The sequence below is a fragment of the Phyllobates terribilis genome, unplaced genomic scaffold (genome assembly GCF_046119375.1).
Source record: "Phyllobates terribilis strain yellow unplaced genomic scaffold, ASM4611937v1 Scaffold_1__5_contigs__length_1240528914, whole genome shotgun sequence".
Lineage (NCBI taxonomy): Eukaryota > Metazoa > Chordata > Amphibia > Anura > Dendrobatidae > Phyllobates > Phyllobates terribilis.
In genome coordinates, this window is record NW_027362761.1 from 997442108 (window position 1) to 997464763 (window position 22656).

The following is a 22656-nucleotide window of genomic DNA, read 5'->3' on the forward strand; positions in this document are numbered from 1 at the left end:
AAAATAGCTGAATAAAGGACCAGAGAACTTGACTGGCTTGCTTCAGGTCCCTTCTTCAGGCATTCTAAGCATTGCTTAGAGTAGAACTTAAAGGGAACCTGTCAGGTCACATAATGCTAATAACCTGAAAATATAGGGTTAATCTGCAGTTAAACCAACACTGATTGACAGCTGGCTCTACAGTGAATCAGTGCAGAGCAGGAAGTCAATCAATGCCGGAGTGGGCTTCCAGCTGCCACTATCAGTGCTGTCAGCGGTGACTATATTTGCTCTGGGCACACCAGCATGACTGAAAGCCAATGGTTTGCAGGAGAAATAAAGTTAATTTTCTCCCGGGCAACTTACAGTGACAAGGCAACCTCATAACACTATTTATTTGCAGATTAATCCCATGTCTGCAGGTTAATAGCGTTATCGGACATGACAGATTCCCTTAAATTGCCTTAAAATAAAGGTTGGTTTTTTTTTTGCGCTTTGCTGTTTTCATTAGGGCTTATGCACATAGATGGAAGAATGTATTATTATGACGCAGAAAACTGTCTGGCTTCTCTATGAAAGCCCTATTATGGCTCCATAGATTAAATGAAACCTTAAAATTGACTATGCACAAGCCTTAAAAGTCATAAGAAACATATTTATTTGATATTGATCCCCAATATTAAATGAGCTCACTACCCAGTGAAGATGAGAGTTTTGTTTTGTATTATGGATTTGTAATTTCAGGTCTGGCCTCATAGACTCAACAGTTTCGATCTCCCACCATTTCTTTATACAAGTCCAGGGAACTAATGCAACATAGTTTTGATAAAAAGAAGCAAGATACTTTAACCCCTTAATGACTTTGGGATTTTCTGTTTTCGTTTTTTGTTCCCATTCTTCCCAGAACCATCATTTTTTTTTTTTGGTCAATCTGGCCATGCGAGGGCTCATTTTTTGTGGGACAAGTTAAACTTTTGAAAGACACCATTGATTTTGCCATGTAGTGTACTGGAAAATGGGAAAAAAAATCCAAGTGCGGTGAAATTGCAAAAAAAGAGCAATTACATAATTTTTTTTTTTTTTTTTTCGCCATGTTCACTAAATGCTAAAACTGACCTGCCATTATGATTCCCCTGGTCATAACGGGTTTGCAGATACCAAACATGTAATAATTTAATTATAGCTGGCTACAAGAAGCGTTTGGAGGCTGTCATCAATGCCTAAGGGTGTGCAACCAAGTATTAATTAGGGATGCTTTATAGCTGCACATGCTGTTTATTCTGTTTCTTCTTTCAAAATTGCAACATGGAAGTTGAAAAACAAAGTTTTATTGTTGTATTACTTTGGACCACTAATTAAAAAATCCTGAGGATATAACTTTGGTACAATTCCATTTATTTCTAAAGATATTGTACAGTCTATGAAAAAATGAAGGGGTGCCAATAATGATGAGCAGTACGGTACGTCATAGGTCGTCAAGGGGTTAATCATTAATTCTGGGCATTTTGGGGATTGCACCACAAAAATCATGTACTGTAAATATGGCAAGAACTGTCTATAGGGTTGTTCTTTGTAGGACTACATAATATAAAATGAATCAGCTTACCTGGAACTGCAGTCAAGCATCCTTTGGTGGATGAGGTGACAATGACAACAGACTTGGTCTACTTCTCAACCATCTTCTCCCATCTTTACCCTATCATTGAGCAGTCATTATTTGGCTCAACTGTGAACCTTCAAATTAACAAGTAAATAAAGAGTACTACAAGTAGTATCAGTACTATCATCTAATTAATTTATGTCATATCCACGGGAATATGAATATTGGGAATTCATGGAAATCATTAAATAATAGCCTTACTGGTGCACAAGCATTTTTTATTCTTTCTGCAACTATAGACTTCAATGAAGAGAAGTTGCATGCCAGAGAGGCAACCTCTCAATTTATTTCGATGAGAAAGTGAAGGCTTTGAATTGGAAAACAGGTCACAGTACCCTCAATCTTTCAATAAGTGATGTTTCCATGACGGGATGTCCACTACTAATAGGCATTTATGGAATATCCTGTGCGTACATGTCCTAAATGTCATGAAATTACCACTTTTGTATGTTATCACTATGCACCATCTAGGAGAAGAAAGAGCAGTAATACTCACAATTTGAGAAAATCATATGTAAACAGGACAATATTAAATAGATATTCTAAGAGAAAAAAACAATGCAGAAATCCTTACAAAGGCTACTCCGTGCCCTTCACTAGGACATTATCCATATAAAATACATCCAACTGTTGTGATGATGGCCAAAACCAAACACTTGAATGTGGAATAGACACTATTTGTAAAACAGCCTAAAATGTTATAATATTTCTTCGCAACTCAAAATTTGGAACAAAAAATGTATGAATTTTGGTGGTTTTACATCAGTTCCAGATGGTTCACCAAAATTTTTAAACGTGGTTGGAGCACAGGCGATACAAGGTATTTCAATTTATCATAATTTATGTCACAAAAGTTGGGGAGTTTACAGCAGAAATGTGCGCTAGCCGCTAGCTGGTATATGTTTCTGACGGTGGTATACAGAAGTTGAAAAATGGACCAAATTCATGCAGTGTGTTACGGGTCCGGGTGGTGGAACCTCTGTGCTGCGGTGCAAGGAGGGACCCAGAGGGGCGTAACTAAGTATCAACTCGGACTGACCCTGGTCGTACGGCGGCTAATGACTCCTTGACCAGGGAGGGACCGAGCAGAGGGACCAGGTGCTACTCTGGGGATGACCTTGTAAGGGAGCAGGTGACTCCCACGGTACAGATGACAGGGACTGACTGGAATTGCAGATGGGCACAGCAGACAGGCTGGCGAGCAGAAGCCTCCAGGTAGGCTATCAGGTACACACGGCAAGTGACGGTAGGAGTCTCTAGGAAGGCTGGCAGGTGGTCACGGCAAGTGACGCAGGAGCCTCCGCGTAGGCACAGCAGATAACAAGCGAGTAACAGGCAGGTAACAGGCAAGTGCTCCCAGGTGAGCATGCTGGCAGGCACGGCAGGAAACAGGCAGGCAACAGGCAAGTGCTCCCTGGTGAGTGGGCTGGTGGGCACGTCAGGTAACAGGCAGGTAACAGGCAGGTAACAGGCAGGTAACAGGCTGGCAGGCAGAACTGGTAGTCAGGCTAGCAGCGGGACCTGAGGGCTGAAGCAGAGGTAAGGAACACTGTGCAACAACTTCTGGTTGGGCACCTCCATGGGAGGACCCTCGGCTATTGGCCGGGGACTCCTTAGGACAGCGCGCGCGGCCCCTTTAAGAGGGAGGGAGCGCGCGCGCGCCCCAAGCACAGTGCCCGGTGAGCTGCGCGCGCCGGCAGCTGGAAGAGGAGCACTGGAGAACGCAGAGCGGGGAGCGCGGGGAGCTAGGAGGTGAGTAGGATGGCATCTCTGCCTGGCAGGGGGCAGAGACGCCAATGCTACACAGTGCATTTTATTTCAGCACTTCCTTTATTAAGTTTGGTATAGAAAACGTCAGTCTTAAAGGGATTGCCCACTACTTAGACAACCCCTTCTTAACTACTATTATGTCCCTTCTAAAATAAAAATACCCTATAATCGTCTCCCATGTAGATGCCATTCCAATGAGGTCGAAGCTGGGTTTCCTTAGACTCGTGTGTCATTGTTATGTCATGTGAGCCCTGCAGTCAATCATTGCTATTGGCCTGCTGTGCTCACACTTCCTTTACTGCAGGGCTCACTTTTCATAGCAAATCTCACTCCATCCTTGAGAAACTCTGTACCAATATCGCTGGAAGAGTGCGGATACAAGGGTGAGTATGGGTTATTTTGATTTTCTAAGTTAAAATATAGGAGGTATTGGACAACACCTTTAATGTATGAAGGCTTATGTTTTCAGTGCAGCAACCATGAACTCATGCCTCTCTGTCCCCTTGGCTGCCATTTCTTATATCCTCCCCTGACCCTCACTGCGTCTTCTGTTTTCTTTTTCCTGCTAATGTTGCTTTGTGAGCTAGAACAAGAGGTGTTACAAATGTTTGCTGAACTAGCACTCTTTAGGCTAGATGTATGATTATAAATAATAGATGGGGCATTTACGCTACAAGAGTTGAAATCACTTTGATTTACAGATGTAAGTTGGCTGGATAACTAGGGATAGCTTTATCCCTATTCCCTAGATGGTAATTGCATGTTCCAGTTGAGTCTTATTTTTCACAGTTCACAAAAATAACTTACTATGTTAGAAATGTCTTATTTTCTTCGATTAAATACCCTAATGTATTAGGATGCTCATAAATGGAAGAGATCTAATTGTAAACTCACAAGATGGAATATAACTTAACTCATTCCGACAATGCCAGTGTACAGAGTTTGCCAGTGGAATAATCAGGCTCGGGATCTGAGCCCACTCTAACATAGCAGATGCCAGGTGTGTTATACAGCCACCTAAACCTCTAACAGCTGCTAGATCCAATCGCTGCAAGCTGTACATAGTATCCGTCACATCCTCTCAATATAATAGTTCTGAATAAATTAAGAAATTACGGGTTCAAAAGCCCTAAAGGAACTAAAAAAAAAAAAAAAAAAATGTAAATAAATAAAATAAAAATATAAAAGTTTGAATCACCCCCCTTTCCCAGTTATAAATCAAAAGAAAGAAAATGATCCTGTCACGGAGAGGTTACATTCTAATCATTGCCCTCCAAAACTATCAGCATAACATATGTAGCCTGAATTCACGACAATAAAAAGGTAACAAAAAGTCAGCAGATGAATGGAGTTTCTTGAAGGTCCACTACTTGTACAAGAAAGCTGCTAAACATACAAACTCTGCATCCTATGTAAAGGAGTGAGTGACTCAATAGAAATGCACAATGAAGCTTTCGGGACCTAACGCTGACATTTAGTGACGAGAGTCTATAGGGATGGGAAATAAAACTTAGGAACCAAAAGAAAAATGAATGGTTGCACGGAAGGAAGAAAAAGGCTAGATGGACCAAGATGTGATCTGCTGTGATGCAGCAAGAAAATATAAAAACCCCTGAGGCCATAGCAGAGGGTGAGTCATTGCCCAGGCTTGTATCAAGTCGCATGTGCAGTGTAATCTGAACTGGCTTACAGCCGAATCCTAGAAGAGTGTGACAAGAGACTGACAATTATCTTTGGTAGTGAACTCGTACAGGTGTGAATATTGCTCAGATGAGCAGCAGGACAAGAGGCATAAATAAAGGGATGGATTTTGATTGGGTGAGCTGAAAGCCAGGAGGCATCGTTAAAGGGATGGACGTCGATCAGGCGAGTTGGAGGCCAGGAGGCCTGCCTAGATAATGGTAAAAAACTTCCTGGTTGTGTGTCAGGCAGGCATGGACTCCTTACCAATGGTACGGAAGGGACTTAATCTGCGCTCTAAGAATCGGAGGCCACCAGGACAGGTCATTGGTTCAAGGAGCTGCTAGCGGCCTACAGCAAAAGACTTACAGCCTAGCGTGGGTGTAGAGCAGATACATGTTAGGGCCTGTCGTGATAACTGCCATCAACAGTCAGAGGGGCTGAGTAAAGGCCCTTAAAGAAATGGCACAGACTTTGATGGATGATATATCAGTGTATTCTTCCTAAATATCATCTTGGTGCATTGTATAGTTGAAGCTTGTGACATAGATTGTGTTGTATAAGCCAGTTCTTGAATACCTGAAAATAATAGTCATCTGTTTTAGGGAAAGCTAGGGAATCTTTAGTCGACAAGTAGCCTATTGGTGTTACACTTCTAAGTGTAGTAGCGCCAGGATTATTATTTTATAGAGCATTGACTAGGGCCTTAAAGGGGTTTTCCCTACAAACAAAAGTTCATTTTAATCAATAGATCTTTGAATAATAATACGTTCCACAATTGGATGTGTTTAAATAAAATGTTCCTGTGCTGAGATAATCTTATAAATGTGTCCCTTAGTGTACTGTGTAATGGCTGTGTCTGACTGTGCAGGAACATGGTCTGATCATACCACGTCTCCTGGGCAGGGGATGAGACAAAAGAGAATCCTGGGCAAGGGAGGAAACAAAAGAGAACATACAGCCAGGACAGCAGAGTATCACAGCTGATTCTTTCTTTGAAATAAAACATTGTTTAAAAATCGGCAGTGAAATGTTTTAACTCAAAGAAAGAATCAGCTGTGATCCCCTGCTGTAATGTCTGTATACTCCTTTGCTTCTCCTCCGGCCTAGGAGCTGTGGTATGATCAGACCATGTCCCAGCCATTACACAGTACACAGCAGGGGCACATTTATCAGATTATCTCAGCACAGGAACATTTTATTTAAACACTTCCAATTGTGGAACTTATTATTATTCCAAGATTTATTGTTTAAAATTAACTTTCGTTCATGGGACAATCCCTTTAAGGCTAAAGTTAAGGACAGACCAGCAATGTTAAAGTTAACAACTAGTGATGAGCGAGCACTAAAATGCTCGGGTACTCGTTGCTCGGGTCGAGCAAATTGGACTACTCTTGTGCTCGACCCGAGCAGCGAGCCCAATGTAAGTCTATGGGAAACTCGAGCATTTTTCAGGCGACTCCCCCCGGCGGTCTGCAGAGGGCCTAAAAATTGCCCAAATCGATGGGAACAGTGCTCAAATGACATGGGAACAGCATGGGAAAGACACCTGGAAGCATTTCTGACTCCCAGGTCACTGCTGTCAACAACGTTGTCAGAGTATTACGCCACTTTTACGGATTCACAATAAAACATACAAAAACAAAACCAAAATGGATTTTCCTGGGAAATATATTAAAGAACATCCTTTCCAGGGTAATGACTTGTATATAAGGCAAAATAAATAACCAAAACCTAAAATACTCCTCCACACCTTGGGCTATGTTCACACGTAATGTTTTTGATACGTTTTTGCACTCTTCCATTGCTTTCAACAAAGACAAATGCATTCACTGGGAAATGTCATTTTAACATTTTACAACCTTACCTGGCCATGTGGTGTGTGACACCTCATCAGACACATTCATACAGTGCTGAATAGACATGGGAACAGCATGGGGAAGACCTCTGGAAGCGTTTCTGACTCCCAGGTCACTGCCTAAAAGTGTGCCCATCATAAGTGATCCTTGGCGCATGCAAAGATGCCTTCCGCCATGCACCAGTCATTGCAGACTTGCAACAATCACAGTCCACATCCTTGTCTCAGTGCAGCGTTCAGTTGTCCCTACCCCATTCCATGGAATGCAAGCGCAAGTATGCACCCAGCCAGCCACCCACCCACAGGCTGCAATACTATACTGCCAAATTTTTGATAGCTGCTTGCACTTAAAATGTGGCTTTTTAGGCTTGTGGAGGCGGAAGCTTTTCATAACTCATGCCGGCGGCGGCCGGGTGTCCATACTCGGTCCCCAACCACCACTGTTTCTCCCGGTGTCGTCTCCGCCTTCCACAAGCACGGGTCCCACAACATTACCCGTGCCCTCCCCAGTGCACTTACTGGGAATGACCGCCTAACCACAAACACGTGGACAGGTGAATGTGGCCAGGGACGGTACGGAGCCAGTCCACAGCTTTTTTTGCTGAGTTGTATTTCACCACAGCCATATTCTTTAGCTTGGTGAAAGGACTTGGGAAAACATATCTACTCAGCTGTCATTTCTCCCAGGTAGTCCTCTAAAGCTGCTTTCACTTGAAATGTGACCTTTTAGGCTCATGGAGGTGGAAGCTTTTCATAACCTCATCCCGGCGGCGGCTGGGTGTCCATACTTGGTCCCCAGCCGCCACTATTTCTACCAGTATCGTCTCCGCGTTCCACAAGCATGGGTCGCACAACATTCCCCGTGCCCTCCAGAGTGCACGACTGGGAAGAACCGTATAACCACAAACGCGTGGACAGGTGAATGTGGCCAGGGACGGTACGGAGCCAGTCCACAGCTTTTTTTGCTGTGAGTTGTATTTAGCTCGGTGAAAGGACTGGCATAGAGGGAAACCGTATCTACCCTGGGTGTCATTTCTCCCAATAAGTCCTCTCATGCAGCTTGTTGCAGAAGCAATGGCAGCCCATCCAACATCAACTCGCACTTGTCGGTGGTGCTTTGACACACAAACATCTTTCTTTGCGCATTTAATTTCATGAATACAGAGTTGGACAATGGCCTGATCTGCAATGCGGTTTAAGAAATAACATGCATAAGCATGTCCGATCCACATTAAAAAAGCAGCCATAGAGTGTCGGGGAACCTTCCTCCACACTCTACTTAGCCAGGGCTGCTTCTCGTCAGGGTTGGACGGGCACACCAGAGAACCGGAGACTCCTCCAGCGGGCCCTGGCTTCTCCTTCAGGAGAGTTCATAGTGCCGAGGTGAGGCCATGATGATGATAGAGGGCACCATCTGCTTAGTTTTCTGTTACTTGGAATGCAAGCGCAAGTACGCAGCCAGCCAAAACAGGCCGCAACATTAAACTGACAGATTTCTGGGCAGCTGCTTGCACTTGAAATATGTCCTTTTAAGCTCGTGGAGGCGGAAGCTGTCCACAATCTTATGGTGGCGGCGACCGGGTATCCATACTCGGTCCCCAGCCGCCATTATTTTTCCCGGCATCGTCTCCACCTTACACAAGCACGGGTCCCACAACATTACCTGTGCCCTCCCCAGTGCACTTACTGGGAAGGACCGCCTTCCCACAAACACGTGGACAAGTGAATGTGGCCAGGGACACTACGGAGCCAGTCCACAGCTTTTTTTGCTGAGAGTTGTATTTAGCTCGGTGAAAGGACTCACATAGAGGGAAACCGTATCTACTCCGGCTGTCATTTCTCTGTCACCAGGTTCCGCCCATTGTCACACACGACCATGCCTGGCTGTATGGTCAGCGGTGAGAGCCACAGATCAGGCTGCTGTGTTACAGCTTTCAAAAACTCTGCAGCGCAGGGCGGTTTGTCAATTAAGCATTAAGCATGTTATCTTCATCTTCAGCACAGCCTGTTGCCGCTTGGCCAAGGCAGTGTTGCAGTGCTGTCAGCTTGTGACTGATGTGGTCATTTCGGAGATGGAGGAGGAGGTGCAGGAGCTGAACAATGTGATTACATTGAGGTTAAATTGGTGACGCTGTTTTTTATACTAAAGAAAGATCTTATTGTTTTGTTTTTTTTACGTTATTTTTTAGCACAAATGCATTCACCGGGAAATGTCATTTTAACATTTTACAACCTTATCTGGCAATGTGGTGTGTGACACATCATAAGACACATCCTGTTTTATTTATGATGGAGGGACTCTGAAAGTCATAAAGCCTATTTTTATAGAGACATCAGATGTCCCGTACTATTCTTAAAAGGCCAGCAGTTGGCCCTCGCTGTTGTTAGAGAGCCATCAGCTGGCTATGCTTTGTTGTTCCCATTATTAACAAATGGGTCTCCTATACTGTTATTGCGTATCCAGTGACTCCAATGGCTGTCAAAAATTTGGACGCAACCCAATACCCCTTTGAAGAGACATAGAGGAGGGTCTCAGTAAATGAAATGTTCCGTTCCCATTATAATGGAGCGGGTCTCCTATAGTGGTAATGCCCATGCTGTGACTGCAAGGGCAAGGGCTGACAAAATTTGGGAAAAACCCCACTGAGAATTTAAAGACACATAGAGCAGGGCCACAGTAACGACAAATTCCCAATAGAAAGGAGAGAGTCTGCTATACAGTTATAAGGTATTGTAAGGCAGCACTAGTCATCATAGTGGGGGATACTCGCTGCATCGGGTAAATCAAAGCACACCAGCAATGTCCTTCCGGTATTTCACAACGCTGCAGTTTATTGCACTTCATAAATCACAGTTCACCCGGTCCAACTCAGTGGCACGCCGACACACATATATACAGTGCCTACAAGTAGTATTCAACCCCCTGCAGATTTAGCTGGTTTGATAAGATGCAAATAAGTTAGAGCCTTCAAACTGCAAACGAGAGTAGGTTTTATGAACAGAAACATAAATCTTACAAACCAAAAAGTTATGTTGCTCAGTTGAATTTTATTAAATTTTAAACATAAAAGTGTGGGTCAATTATTATACAACCCCTATGTTTAATATTTTGTGGAAAAACCCTTGTTTGCAATTACAGCTAATAATCGTCTTTTATAAGACCTGATCAGGCCGGCACAGGTCTGTGGAGTTATCTTGGCCCACTCCTCCATGCAGATCTTCTCCAAGTTATCTAGGTTCTTTGGGTGTCTCATGTGGACTTTATTCTTGAGCTCCTTCCACACGTTTTCAATTGGGTTAAGGTCAGGAGACTGACTAGGCCACTCCAACACCTTGACTTTTTCCCTCTTGAACCAGGCCTTGGTTTTCTTGGCTGTGTGCTTTGGGTGGTTGTCTTGTTGGAAGATGAAATTACGACCCATCTTAAGATCCTTGACGGAGGAGCGGAGGTTCTTGGCCAAAATCTCCAGGTAGGCGGTGCTATCCATCTTCCCATGGATGCGGACCAGATGGCCAGGCCCCTTGGCTGAGAAACAGCCCCACAGCATGATGCTGCCACCACCATGCTTGACTGTAGGGATGGTATTCTTGTCGTCGTATGCAGTGCCATCCAGTCTCCAAACGTCACGTGTGTGGTTGGCACCAAAGATCTCGATCTTGGTCTCATCAGACCATAGAACCTTGAACCAGTCTGTCTCAGAGTCCTCCAAGTGATCATGAGCAAACTGTAGACGAGCCTTGACATGACGCTTTGAAAGTAAAGGTACCTTACGGGCTCGTCTGGAAAGGAGACCATTGCGGTGGAGTACGTTACTTATGGTATTGACTGAAACCAATGTCCCCACTGCCATGAGATCTTCCCGGAGCTCCTTCCTTGTTGTCCTTGGGTTAGCCTTGACTCTTCGGACAAGCCTGGCCTCGGCACGGGAGGACACTTTCAAAGGCTGTCCAGGCCGTGGAAGGCTAACAGTAGTTCCATAAGCCTTCCACTTACGGATGATGCTCCCAACAGTGGAGACAGGTAGGCCCAACTCCTTGGAAAGGGTTTTGTACCCCTTGCCAGCCTTGTGACCCTCCACGATCTTGTCTCTGATGGCCTTGGAATGCTCTTTTGTCTTTCCAATGTTGACCATGTCTGAGTGCTGTTCACAAGTTTGGGGAGGGTCTTAAATAGTCAGAAAAGGCTGGCAAAAGAGATCTTTAATCCACACATGTGAAGCTCATTATTCTTGGTGCCTGAACTACTTTTTAATACTTTAGGGGGACCAAACAGAATTCTTGTGGTTTGAGGGGTTGAATAATAAATGACACTATGAATTAACTTTTAACGTTTTTAAAAAAAAAAAAAAAAAAAAAAAAATTTGCTGCAGTGCATTTCCCACTTCCAGGCTGATCTACAGTACAAATGTCACAATGCCAAGTTAATTCCGCATGTGTCAACCAGCTAAATCTGCAGGGGGTTGAATACTACTGTAGGCACTGTATATAGTGTTCACGAGCCAAGTGGCAGACCGGCCCACTTGCTCAATGTACAGCCTTCAGCAAGGTAATAACATAGCAATGTCCATATTAATGTCCGTATAACACAGGGTATTACCTTTGCCGGGTTTAGCTGCTGCAGTCCATTAGGCTTGCCACCACTGTGGCTTTGCGGCTTCCCAGGTAGGGGTCTCCAGCCGTCATTCCCTCAAAGGCCACTGACATCCACACAGGATCCAGGCTCTGCCTTTCAGGACTCTTCCTCAAGCCTCTGCCTTCCAAGGCCACTAGCATCCACACAGGATCCTGTCTCGACCTTTCAGGCACCAGGCTTCACTCGGCCTCACTAGGCCTCACACGGTCGGTGTCCCACACACACGGGAACAGGCCTTATGCCTCTCTCACAAAACACACCTGTCTCCCATCAAGCAGGGTTTATATATCCATCCCGTGCACAAACACACACACTGACAGGACCTTGCTGATGTCACAGTCATGTGATCAGACACATTCTGTGTGCGCAGGACCTGTGACATGTGACCAGTCACCTGAGGGGGAAGGTACATGGTCAGGTAAAACACATCCTGGACCATTACCGTAATGCCAGCAAGTTGCTGCATTACATATCCCCCCCCCCCTCTGTTCAAACTTGTGGGGTTGAACACATAATATACACAATCACTATAACCCCCAGCTCTGTTCACATAGAGACCATGTACTTTACAATTGTGCTACTCAGCTCCTGGAACATTAGTCAATGACATTAGCTCATTCCTTAGTGACCTACCATTTGTCGCTGTCACTGACTTAGTCAGGTCACCTTTTCGGGTCGTAACCTTGTCAGAGCTCCCCCGCTCCCAGCGGTCAGTCGTAACCTTGTCAGGTCTCCCCCGCTCCCAGCGGTCAGTTGTAACCTTGTCAGGTCTCCCCCGCTCCCAGCGGTCAGTCATACAGCGGTGTGACTCACATGCCCTGGTATCTAAGGTCAGGTTCGACTCCGTACTGTCCCGTCCTCTATTGGGTCGTTTGTATGGGCTGCTGAAACCTGAGTTACTGGAGGTCTCACTACCTCTAAACCCACGCCCACTACTCTCAGGACATCTTGAAAGGTCCCTAACTTCAGCTGTAGCTGTTCTTTTATTTAGGGGGCCCTTTCTCTGTCGGGTCTCACTATTTCTAGACGGCTGCCACCTTCTGCCGCTCAGGCGATGTTGCCTTTCCATTTGTAGTCTGGCGAGATTCAACTGTTCTACCTCTCGCAGGTAGGTCACTCTGTACTCGATCAGAATGCATATGTATGCCAGGCTTTCTTCCGTTCCTACAGCGGAGAATGACTCCATGCCGTCTTCATCTGGTATCCAGTCCTGACGATCACGTGGACTGCTTACTTTCACCACACCAGACTTCTTGACCATCATCTGCATGGCTCGACCATTTCTCCCAACGAGCTTCCTCACCAGAACATGAGGCACCCGGATGACCTCTTCACGCATACTGTGAGCTTTCCTCATCAACTCCAGTTGTCTAACGGCTTGTTCCGTCTTCAACCGGAGAAACCGCTTTGTGCGAATACATCGCCAGTGCATGTCACTTAGGATAGCCACCCTCTTCACTGTGACTTCGGTCGTGGACAGGACCACCAGCTGTTTAGCTTCTGAGGTCAAGTACACCTTACAGGCTCCCGCGGCCTTCTTAAACTCCTCATGCACGGACTCACTGGTGCATTCTTCCCTCAAATCCTCGGGCACATCTACGAGACACTTGTACCAAGACGTTTCGGTCTCACCAGTGGTTTCCATACGATCAACCAGCTCAGGGTTCAGGGACCACTGACTTTCAGCTTCTTCCCCCTTTACGCTTCCCCTGTGCTGACTCACAGCTACAAATTCACCAATTTTCATCTTGACCACTTCCATCTCATATTTATCTGTGGTTAACACTCTCTTAGCTCTCCTCAGGCCCACCCTCTCTTGGTATAAGGGAGTGAGTGCAACGTGTTCGCCCTTTTCCTTCTCCAAGAAGGCCTCGTTCACTGAGTGATACTTTGTCAGGCGACTTTTGAGCCCAGAAACTTCTTCCTCTAGCTCCACCACTCGCCTCTCAGCGGCCCGTCTCTGAAGCTCCTCTTGCTTCCAATGGGTTTGTAGCGACTCCTTGATCTCGCTCCTACATCCACCGAATCATCCGAGCTCACATCACTCGAGGAGGTATCTGCTTCATACCTCCCATCACCAGCGGTCAACTCCTGGCCCTGGTCTGTGGCTTTTCCGATGGACTCCTCCATCCTCTCTCGCTCAGCTTCCATCTTGCTGACTGTTTCCTTAAGGTACGTCTCTGCCTTCTGGAGAGTATAAAGGACATCTGTAGCTCCTTCACCTGAGCTTCCAGATCTAGGGTCTTTCCCCGGAGATCATCATTCTCCTCACGGATATCTTGCAGAGTGGTCTCAATGACTTGGCGCACTTGCTCTGCACCCACCTTATCCTCCTCTAGTTTTTTCTCCACCTTGAGGAGATCCTCATAATCTCTCTTACTCTGTTGCAGTTCCCTACTGCGTTCACCACACTCCTTCTTGGAGTCACACAGCTCCTGGTTGAGCTGTGTGCGCAGTCGTTCTAGGATTTGTTCGTGTGCAGAAACAACATCCTGCCGCGCCTCCTTCTCAAGTTTCAACTGCAAAACCTCTTCCTTGATTTTGCGGCGGTCCTCCTTAATTGTGTTGAACATTTCCTCTCACAGGTTAATTTCCTCGTTGCTTCCCTTTAGATCTCGCTGTACGTTCTTCACAAGCTGGTGTATTTTCTGCTGTTCAGACTCCAGGATCAACTGGTCTGAGGACATGTTCCCCAGGTTTTCACATAATTGCTGCACGTCACTCTGACCCTGCTGGCCGATAGGCTCCAGCTCTTGGTCACAACTGGCCGCCTCCTCTTTCAGGGCTGTTAGATCCTTCTGACTCGGTACCGTACCGGAGGTTGCTACTGGCAACGTCACCTCCTCTTCTACCTCTAATGGAGGATCCACACTTGAAGCAAAGGCACACAGTACTACATTCTTTTTATTTTCATTTTCAGCCAAGTCTACAGGAGCAACCTTTTTGTGGCCCTTGCGCCGTCTACGAGATGGGGACTTTCTCACCTTTTCTAGCCCCTCCTGACTGACCTCTCCTTCTACTTTCGTAGTGTCACCATCAGCTACGGGGTCTGTGTCACTCCCAATGGTGTTGTGGACTAACAGGTCACCTCCCGCTTTGACGTCACCCCCTTCTACTGGAGCTACCTCGTTATCAACGGTCACATTGTCATTTTTAGGAGGTACCAACCCACCACCAGTAATTTTTTTGGATTTTCTATCCTTCACGCTGTTTTGAGCAACCGCCCCTTTTTTTTGACTCCGCCCCATTTTTAACAACCACACCGAAAGGGGAATTTTTACAAGAAAAATCAATAATAGTCTTAGGACTCAGGTCACAACAGATCTTACCACCTCCCCGGGCACTCTGGGACAACACTGGCGTCCCCGGAGAGTTCATAGAATGGTCCACTGTCGCCATTCCATATGGTGCCCACCGCTCCTGTGGTTCCGGCACCATGTCCAGTTTCATGTCCAGTAGACGTTTCTCAAATACCTGCTCCGGTTTTAACAGGCACTTTAATCGCTCTAATCGCTCAATAGCTTCAGACTCAGTTGCTGCTCCTTTCACAGCCATTTTTATCTGCTCCTGCATTTCCTCAGGACACTATTCACACACCGCTCTCCCCGGAAAAATTTTTGTGGCCCCGCCGAGCAACAGCAAAACCGGATTTGAGTGCGACGACAACCTTCGCAACCCCGCTGAGTTGCAGCCAGATGCTTTAAACTTCGTGAACCCCGCCGAGCCACAGCAAACCAGGTTTGAGCGCGAAGACAATTTTCGCAACCCCACCGAGTTGCAGCCAGATGCTTTAATCCACACTCGTCGTCCTGTGCCGTTGCCCCTAGCAACCGGGCTGCAGTTGCCCCTAGCAACCGGGTTGTCGTTGCAGCTAGCAACCGGGCTGCAGTTGCCCGCATTCTCGAACCATATGTAAGGCAGCACTAGTCATCATAGTGGGGGATACTCACTGCACCGGGTAAATCAAAGCACACCAGCAATGTCCTTCCGGTATTTCACAACGCTGCAGTTTATTGCACTTCATAAACCACAGTTCACCGGGTCTAACTCAGTGGCACGCCGACGCACATTTATATATAATGTTCACGAGCCAAGTGGCAGACCGGCCCACTTGCTCCAGGTACAGCCTTCAGCAAGGTAATAACATAGCAATGTCCATATTAATGTCCATATAACACAGGGAATTACCTTTGCCGGGTTTAGCTGCTGCAGTCCATTAGGCTTGCCACCACTGTGGCTTTGCGGCTTCCCAGGTAGGGGTCTCCAGCCGTCCTTCCCTCAAAGGCCACTGACATCCACACAGGATCCAGGCTCTGCCTTTCAGGACTCTTCCTCAAGCCTCTGCCTTCCAAGGCCACTAGCATCCACACAGGATCCAGTCTCGACCTTTCAGGCACCAGGCTTCACTCGGCCTCACTAGGCCTCACACGGTCGGTGTCCCACACACACGGGAACAGGCCTTACGCCTCTCTCACAGAACACACCTGTCTTCCATCAAGCAGGGTTTATATATCCATCCCGTGCACACACACACACACTGACAGGACCTTGCTAATGTCACAGTCATGTGATCAGACAGACATTCTGTGCGCGCAGGACCTGTGACATGTGACCAACGGCTGACCAAATTTAGGAAAAACCCCACTAAGAAATTAAAGACACAAAGAGCAGGGCCACAGTAACAACAAAATCCCATTAGAAAGGAGAGAGTCTGCTATACAGTTAAAGGGTATGCAGTAAGTACAACGGCTGACCAATTTTAGGAAAAACCCCACTAAGAATTTAAAGACACATAGAGCAGTGCCACAGTAACAACAAATTCCATTTAGAAAGGAGAGAGTCGGCTATACTGTTATAGGGTATACAGTGAGTCCAACGGCTGACCAATTATAGGAAAAACCCCACTAAGAATTTAAAGACGCACAGAGCAGGGCAACAGTAACAAGTACGACATGTTCCCATTAGAAAGGAGAGGGTCTGCTATACAATTATAGGGTATGAAGTGAGTCCACCGGCTGACCAATTTTAGGAAAAATCCCACTAAGAATTTAAAGACACATAGAGCAGGGCCAAATTAATGACAAATTCCCATTAGAAAGGAGAGAGTCTGCTATACACTTATAGGGTATGCACTGAGTCCAACGGCAGACCAAATTTAGGAAAAATCCCACTAAGAAATTAAAGACACATAGAGCAGGGCCACAGTAATGACAAATTCCCATTAGAATGGAGAGAGTCTGCTATACAGTTATAGGGTATGCAGTGAGTCCAACGGCTTACCAATTTTAGGAACAACCCACTAAGAATTTAAAGTTGCACAGAGCAGGGCAACAGTAACAAGTACGACATGTTCTCATTAGAAAGGAGAGGGTCTGCTTTACAGTTATAGAGTAAGCAGTGAGTCCAACGGCTGACCAATTTTATGAAAAACCCCACTAAGAATTTAAAGACACACAGAGCAGGGCCACAGCAATAAGTATGACATGTTTCCATTAGAAAAGAGAGAGTCTGCTGTACAGTTATAGGGTATTCAGTGAGTGCAACAGCTGACCAATTTTAGGAAAAACCCCACTAAGAATTTAAAGACACATAGAGCAGGGCCACAGTTACAAGTACGACATGTTCCCATTTGTAAGGAGAGGATCTGCTATACACTTATAGGGTATGCAGTGAGTCCAACGGCTGTCCAAATTTAGGAAAAACCCCACTATGAAATTAAAGACACATAGAGCAGGGCCACAGTAACGACAAATTCCCATTACAAAGGAGAGAGTCTGCTATCCAGTTATAGGGTATGCAGTGAGTCCAACGGCTGACTAATTAAAGGAAATACGCCACTAAGAATTTAAAGACACATAGAGCAGAGCCGCAGTAATGAAAAATTCCATTTAGAAAGGAGAGAGTCTGCTATACAGTTATAGGGTATGCAGTGAGTCCAACGGCTGACCAATTTTAGGAAAAACCCCACTAAGAATTTTAAAGACACACAGAGCAGGGCCACAGTAATAAGTACGACATGTTCCCATTAGAAAGGAGAGGGTCTGCTATACAGTTATAGTTTATGCAGTGAGTCCAACGGCTCACCAATTTTAGGAAAAACCCCACTAAAAATTTAAAGACACACAGAGCAGGGCCACAGTAATAAGTACGACATGTTCCCTTTAGAAAGGAGAGATTATGCTATACAGTTATAGGGTATGCAGTGAGTCCAAAGGCTGACAAATTTTAGGAAAAACCCCACTAAGAATTTAAAGACACATAGAGCAGGGCCGCAGTAATTACAAATTCCATTTAGAAAGGAGAGAGTCTGCTATACAGTTATAGGGTATGCAGTGAGTCCAACGGCTTACCAATTTTAGGAAAACCCCACTAAGAATTTAAAGACACATAGAGCAGGGCCACAGTAACAAGTACGACATGTTCCCATTAGAAAGGAGAGGATCTGCTATACAGTTAAAGGGTATGCAGTGAGTACAACGACTGACAAATTTAGGAAAAACCCCACTAAGAATTTAAAGACACACAGACCAGGGCCACAGTAACAAGTACGACATGTTCCCACTAGAAAGGAGAGAGTCTACTATACAGTTATAGGGTATGCAGTGAGTCCAACGGCTGACCAAATTTAGGAAAAACCCAACTAAGAATTTAAAGACACACAGACCAGGGCCACAGTAACAAGTACGACATGTTCCCATTAGAAAGGAGAGGATCTGCTATAAACTTATAGGGTATGCAGTGAGTCCAACGGCTGACAAATTTTAGGAAAACCCCACTAAGAATTTAAAGACACATAGAGCAGGGCCGCAGTAATTACAAATTCCATTTAGAAAGGAGAGTCTGCTATACAGTTATAGGGTATGCAGTGAGTCAAAAAGCTTACCAATTTTAGGAAAACCCCACTAAGAATTTAAAGACACATAGAGCAGGGCCACAGTAACAAGTACGACATGTTCCCATTAGAAAGGAGAGGATCTGCTATACAGTTATAGGGTATGCAGTGAGTACAACGGCTGACAAATTTAGGAAAAACCCCACTAAGAATTTAAAGACACAAAGACCAGGGCCACAGTAACAAGTACGACATGTTCCCATTAGAAAGGAGAGAGTCTACTATACAGTTATAGGGTATGCAGTGAGTCCAACGGCTGACCAAATTTAGGAAAAACCCAACTAAGAATTTAAAGACACACAGACCAGGGCCACAGTAACAAGTACGACATGTTCCCATTAGAAAGGAGAGGATCTGCTATAAACTTATAGGGTATGCAGTGAGTCCAACGGCAGACAAATTTTAGGAAAAACCCCACTAAGAATTTAAAGACACATAGAGCAGGGCCGCAGTAATTACAAATTCCATTTAGAAAGGAGAGAGTCTGCTATACAGTTATAGGGTATGCAGTGAGTCAAACAGCTTACCAATTTTAGGAAAACCCCACTAAGAATTTAAAGACACATAGAGCAGGGCCACAGTAACAAGTACGACATGTTCCCATTAGAAAGGAGAGGATCTGCTATACAGTTATAGGGTATGCAGTGAGTACAACGGCTGAAAAATTTAGGAAAAACCCCACTAAGAATTTAAAGACACACAGACCAGGGCCACAGTAACAAGTACGACATGTTCCCATTAGAAAGGAGAGAGTCTACTATACAGTTATAGGGTATGCAGTGAGTCCAACGGCTGACCAAATTTAGGAAAAACCCAACTAAGAATTTAAAGACACACAGACCAGGGCCACAGTAACAAGTACGACATGTTCCCATTAGAAAGGAGAGGATCTGCTATAAACTTATAGGGTATGCAGTGAGTCCAACGGCTGACAAATTTAGGAAAAACCCCAATAAAAATTTAAAGACACATAGAGCAGTGCCACAGTAACAAGTACGACATGTTCCCATTAGAAAGGAGAGGATCGGCTATACACTTATAGGGTATGCAGTGAGTCCAACGGCTGACCAAATTTAGGAAAAACCCCACTAAGAAATTAAAGACACAAAGAGTAGGGCCACAGTAATGACAAATTCCCATTAGAAAGGAGAGAGTCTGCTATACAGTTATAGGGTATGCAGCGAGTCCAACGGCTGACCAATTTCAGGAAAAACCCCACTAAGTATTTAAAGACACATAGAGCAGGGCCGCAGTAGTGACAAATTCCATTTATAAAGGAGAGAGTCTGCTATAAAGTTATAGGGTATGCAGTGAGTCTAACGGCTGACCAATTTTAGGAAAAACCACACTAAGAATTTAAAGACACACAGAGCAGGGCCACAGTAACAAGTAAGACATGTTCCCATTAGAAAAGAGAAGGTCTGCTATACAGTTATAGGGTATGCAGTGAGTCCAACTGTTGACCAATTTTAGGAAAAACCCCACTAAGAATTTAAAGACTTAATGAGCAGGGCCACAGTAACAAGTACGATATGTTCCCATTAGAAAGGAGAGGATCTGCTATACACTTATAGGGTATGCAGTGAGTCCAACGGCTGACCAAATTTAGGAAAAACCCCACTAAGAAATTAAAGACACATAGAGCAGGGCCACAGTAATGACAAATTCCCATTAGAAAGGAGAGAGTCTGCTATACCGTTATAGGGTACGCAGTGAGTCCAACGGCTGACTAATTTTAGGAAAAACCACACTAAGAATTTAAAGACACATAGAGCAGGGCCGCAGTAATGACAAATTCCATTTAGAAAGGAAAGAGTCTGCTATACCGTTATAGGGTTTGCAGAGAGCCCAACGGCTGACTAATTTTAGGAAAAACCCCACTTAGAATTTAAAGACACATAGAGCAGCTCCGCAGTAATGACAAATTACATTTAGAAAGGAGAGAGTCTGCTATACAGTTATAGAGTATGCAGTGAGTCCAGCAGCTGACCAATTTTAGGAAAAACCACAATAAGAATTTAAAGACACATAGAGCAGGGCCACAGTAACAAGTACGACATGTTCCCATTAGAAAGGAGAGGATCTGCTATACACTTATAGGGTATGCAGTGAGTCCAACGGCTGACAAATTTAGGAAAAACCCCACTAAGAATTTAAAGACACACAGAGCAGGGCCTCAGTAACAAGTACAACATGTTCCCATTAGAAAGGAGAGGATTTGCTATACACTTATAGGGTATGCAGTGAGTCCAACGGCTGAAAAATTTAGGAAAAACCCCACTAAGAATTTAAAGACACATAGAGCAGGGCCACAGTAACAAGTACGACATGTTCCCATTAGAAAGGAGAGGATCGGCTATTCACTTATATGGTATGCAGTGAGTCCAACGGCTGACCAAATTTAGGAAAAACCCCACTAAGAAATTAAAGACACAAAGAGTAGGGCCACAGTAATGACAAATTCCCATTAGAAAGGAGAGAGTCTGCTATACAGTTATAGGGTATGCAGTGAGTCCAACGGCTGACAAATTTTATTTAAAACCCCACTAAGAATTTAAAGACACATAGAGCAGGGCCGCAGTAGTGACAAATACCATTTAGAAAGGAGACAGTCTGCTATACAGTTATAGGGTATGCAGTGAGTCCAACGGTTGACCAATTTTAGGAAAAACCACACTAAGAATTTAAAGACACACAGAGCAGGGCCACAGCAACAAGTATGACATGTTCCCATTAGAAAAGAGAAGGTCTGCTATACAGTTATAGGGTATGCAGTGAGTCCAACAGCTGACCAATTTTAGGAAAAACCCCACTAAGAATTTAAAGACTTAACGAGCAGGGCCACAGTAACAAGTACGATATGTTCCCATTAGAAAGGAGAGTATCTGCTATAGACTTATAGGGTATTCAGTGAGTCCAACGGCTGACTAATTTTAGGAAAAACCCCAGTTAGAATTTAAAGACACATAGAGCAGCTCCGCTGTAATGACAAAAACATTTAGAAAGGAGAGAGTATGCTATACAGTTATAGAGTATGAAGCGAGTTCAACGGCTGACCAAATTAAGGAAAAACCACACTAAGAATTTAAAGACACACAGAGCAGGGCCAAAGTAATAAGTACGACATGTTCCCATTAGAAAAGAGAGGGTCTGCTATACAGTTATAGGGCATGCAGTGAGTCCAACAGCTGACCAATTTTAGGAAAAACCACAATAAGAATTTAATGACACATAGAGCAGGGCCACAGTAACAAGTACGACATGTTCCCATTAGAAAGGAGAGGATCTGCTATACACTTATAGGGTATGCAGTGAGTCCAACGGCTGACAAATTTAGGAAAAACCCCACTGAGAATTTAAAGACACATAGAGCAGGGCCATAGTAACAAGTACGACATGTTCCCATTAGAAAGGAGAGGATCGGCTATACACTTATAGGGTATGCAGTGAGTCCAACGGCTGACCAAATTTAGGAAAAACCCCACTAAGAAATTAAAGACACAAAAAGTAGGGCCACAGTAATTACAAATTCCCATTAGAAAGGAGAGAGTCTGCTATACAGTTATAGGGTATGCAGTGAGTCCAACGGCTGACCAATTTTAGGTAAAACCCCACTAAAAATTTAAATACACATAGAGCAGGGCCGCAGTAGTGACAAAAACATTTTAGAAAGGAGAGAGTCTGCTATACAGTTATAGGGTATGCAGTGAGTCCAACGGCTGACCAATTTTAGGAAAAACCACACTAAGAATTTAAAGACACACAGAGCAGGGCCACAGTAACAAGTACGACATGTTCCCATTAGAAAAGAGAAGGTCTGATATACAGTTATAGGGTATGCAGTGAGTCCAACAGCTGACCAATTTTAGGAAAAAACCCACTTAGAATTTAAAGACTTAACGAGCAGGGCCACATTAACAAGAACGATATGTTCCCATTAGAAAGGAGAGTATCTGCTATACACTTATAGGGTATGCGGTGAATCCAACGGCTGACCAAATTTAGGAAAAACCCCACTAAAAAATTAAAGACACATAGAGCAGGACCACAGTAATGACAAATTCCCATTAGAAAGGAAAGAGTCTGCTATACAGTTATAGGGTATGCAGTGAGCCCAACGGCTGACTAATTTTAGGAAAAGACCCACTTAGAATTTAAAGACACATAGAGCAGCTCCGCTGTAA

The 22656-nt window shown here is 44.6% G+C and overlaps 1 protein-coding gene across 1 annotated transcript in view; it reads left to right on the top strand.

The window, feature by feature from the left end:
- GLRA3 (glycine receptor alpha 3) overlaps window positions 1-22656 on the top strand; it is a 562486-nt gene that overhangs the window by 409467 nt on the left and 130363 nt on the right. The gene's annotated exons all lie outside the window — the stretch shown is intronic.